This window comes from Myotis davidii, unplaced genomic scaffold, assembly GCF_000327345.1.
Source record: "Myotis davidii unplaced genomic scaffold, ASM32734v1 scaffold1960, whole genome shotgun sequence".
Taxonomy (NCBI): Eukaryota; Metazoa; Chordata; class Mammalia; order Chiroptera; family Vespertilionidae; genus Myotis; species Myotis davidii.
This window is the reverse complement of record NW_006292441.1, coordinates 350,727-354,945: the sequence shown is the minus strand read 5'-3', so window position 1 is coordinate 354,945 and position 4,219 is coordinate 350,727.

Genomic DNA, 4,219 nt, shown 5'->3' with positions numbered 1-4,219 from the left:
ATTTGGGAGACTCAGAGGCCAGGGCAAGGGGTGAGCCAGAAACAAAGACCTAGGAGCATGAAGACACACACAAGGAAGCACATATACACATGCACTAAGTGACACATATACAAAGACATACAAATACACACAGACATGTGTATCTATGGACCTAGAGACTTAGGGACTCTTGCCTCCTCACAGTTCTTCCTGTCTCCAGTGTCCACTCTCTTCAATCCATACTCCACACCAGCTTTAGAGATGACTTTCTTGAAACAAAAAACTGACAGAGCAGCTGGCCCTACTCACAACCGTCTCTGGCTCCCATGGTGTATTTAAGGCTCTTGGGGTTCCCTTAACAAACCATGTTCTCTCCCACCACTGGGCCTTTGCATGTGCTTTTCTTTCTGCATGAGACCCTGTTCCTTGTCTTCATGTAGGTGGATTTTACACATCCTTCAAGTCTTAGTTGTCATCTTCTCTAGAAGGCCTTCCCTAGCCCCTCTCTGGATTGAATTCAGTCCCTGTCTATGTTCCTAAAGCTCACCCCATCCCATCTAAGCTCATAGCATTTATCATACTATGTAGTAATTATCAGTTTACTTGTCTGGATCCCTGACTTAGACTGTGAGCTCTTTGAGGGCAAAGACCTTTTCTGAATCATCTATGTATCCTCAGTGCTTGGCACATAATAGGTACTTAGTAAATATTTGCTGAATGAATGGATGAATGAATGAACAAAAAGGAACCAATGACACAGCAGGAGACACACGCACACATACATACAACTAAAGACAGGATCACACACAAGGACACCAACAAGGACACAGACACAGATGGAGAAACTGTGGTAGAGACATTCAGAAACACAAGGCATAAGGATCTTAAAACTAAGAGAATAGACATAGGGAAACATAGGCATACAAAGAGGGGGACAGGGAGCCAGAGTGAGAGCATCAGGGACATAAACCCAGAGTTCTCTTGCTAGGCCTATATATCCCCATTTTGAGGTGCTGTCCCTGTCACAGAGAGGCAGGGAGACAAAAACAAGATCACCAGGGATAGGCACACAATGACTATTATGAAGACACTGAAACATAACAACATAAAAACTAAGAGATACATATGCACAGAGATCCAGACACAGGAGCAGAAGTGTCAAGACATACAGCAATACATAAAGACAAAGGTAATCAGGAGGCATCAGTCAAGACCATAGTCCAAGACACCAAGGAGAAAGAAGTAGAAATACACAGATACACTGACATGCTGACTTGTGTATATGGCGCTGGGGATGAGAAGAGAACACAGGGCCAGAGACCTATAAGTATGTAGAAACAGACGTTACACAGACCCATACTTGGTGACAAAGACTCAAGGACACAGTCACATGCAGACAAACACACTAAGAATGAGACAACAGCACAGATTTATATATTTAGAGATCCAGTGACAAAGACATGGGTATGCAGACACGTGAACAGTGACAAAAACCAGCAAAGAGATGGGGGTCAGACAAGGTAACAGAGATATAAGGACAGGCAAGTGGATTCCAGGTATAATGGGGACACTGTGGCAGGGACACAGGAATTCAGAGACAGAGCTCCTAGAAAAAGTAGAAATGGGCATATGGACACACAAATACAGTCATTTGGATACAAGCTAGACATAAGAACAGAAACACAGGGACACATCTGGTAGGATCAAGATAGACACATAGAAACAGATACACAGAACATAAGCAAATGGTCAGAGACACAGTGACAAGGAAATCTATCCAGAAAAGCAGGGATGCAAAGACACAGAATCTAGATATACCTGGGCACACCCAGAAATAGAGACACACAAACAGGCAACCAAAGCTACAAATGAAAATGAAAGGATGGGAACTGTGAATCAGACACAGGAACACAGAGATAGTGGCTCTAAAATAAAAAGATGTGGATCCCAACACCAGACACAAACAGAGAGATGGGGACACAGAGGTGGTGAGTCAGTTCAAAACAAAACCAGGGACAGAGCCAGACAGAAAAAGAAACAGATGCAGAGAGACACCCTGACAAACAGACTCATAGGAACAAGAACACAGTAATGGGGACTCAGAGAAAAATATCAAGGGCTAAAAAGGAGAAAGAGTTATTGAGTAACAGAACAACTTGAGACACAGCCACAGCAACTAAAGAAACAATAATACAAAGACACTGTCAAAATCTGGGAAAACTAAATGGAGAAGTGAGATAAATACCAAATCACAGCCATGGAGAGCAAAGTCCGAGAGACAGACTCAAGAACTCACCAACAAAGGGCACATGGAAGAAGGCATATATGGGTTCATGAACACAGACACAAATACAGATGCTCAGAGAAAGATACCCATACACAGGAATACAGAGACTCGGGGATACACTTAAACTGGATCACCAAGGTTCAGGGATATGCAAAAACTTGGGGAAGTATAGAGATAGGAACACCCAGACACAGAGATGCACAGACATTAGATCACATGCAAAGACACAAGAACATGCAAAGATTCAAGGACTTGTCAAGTATCAGGAAGACACAAAAACTCAGTGATGCACAAAAAGGGATGCACAAACACTTGAACACAGAGGCTCATTGCATGCCCAGACAATGAGACACAAAGATCCATGGGCACACTAAGATAGGGAGACACAGACAGTAGATTGCAGAGGCTCAGGATGTGCAAACTCTCAAGTACATTAAAGGACAAGATGCATAAGGCACTAAAACACAGAGATAAGGGGCACACAGAGATGAGGACATAGAAGCAGAGTGATACACACAGAGACTGAAGGACACCCAGAGATGGGGATACACAGACACTGAAACACATAGACTAATAGGATGTACAACACAGGAATTCATAAAGAATGGGACACAAACAGACTTATGGGGGCCAAGGACATGCAGATACTGGACCACAATAAACAATGGAAACCGCAGACACCAGAACACAGACATTGGGACACAAAAACCTTGGGAGACTGAAATATGCAGACATTGGAACACAACCAAAAACTTGCTGGTGCAGATATTATGATACACATAGCCATTTGGAAACAGGCAGACACTAACATCCACAGAGACACTGACACATACCAACATTTAACACACATGGACATTAGACCAGATATCAGAACATACAGGGATGCTGGTGGACAGAGACAATGGGACCAGATATTGCTACACAGGTACACACAGACACTGGGATACACAGGCAGAAGGACACATAGAACCTGGGACAGACACACACACACACTGGGATACACACTACTGGGACACAGGAAACTGGGGTACAGAGACTAAAGCACACAAAAATGAAGCTTAGAAACATACAGTAATATGCTGACACTGGGAAACGAACAATAGATACAGACACTGAGGCACACAGGCACTGGGCTACAGATACGGAGGCACACGGAAACACTGAAACTAAGCGACACATGCAACATGCAAATGGCCACGGGGGTACACAAATGCTAAGACATATAGAAACTGAGGAACGCAGATAATAGGACACCCAGGCATTAAAGTACAGAGAGGCTATGATCTACAACAGTGGTCTCCAACCTTTTGGACCTCACGGACCACCAGTGGTCCATGGACCACCAGTTGGCGGCCACTGATCTACATTACAGATACTGGGAAATATACAGACACTGTGACTCACAGTCTTTTCAACACACAGATACGGTGCACAGTTGAGGTAGACACAGAAATTGGGACTTATAGTGAGGTTCAAATACACTTGGATACATAAGCATTGAGATACACAGACACTTGGGTGTATAGACATTGGGAGAAAGCCCCTGAGACAGATAGACACTTGGAGGTACAGACACTGGGAGACCCTGTCACTGAAACACCCAAGCAGAGGAAAACAGGGTGCACAGACACTGATACAAACAACCACTGGGACATGCAGACACTGAGACACATAGATGTTGACACATACAAATGTTGTACACAGATAATGGAACACACAAACACTCGAGTCCTCAGAAATTGGGACTGAAAAGCACAAACACTGAAAAACACAGGCACTTGTAGCGAACACTTAAAACTACAGATACTAGGACACACAAACACTGGGAAATAGTTTCTGAGGCACAGAAACACTGGACTAGGGCAGTGACAATGGGTTAAAGAGGGCAGATTGTCCCGGCCAGCGTGGCACAATGATTGAGCATCCACCTATGAACCAGGGCATCATGGTTTA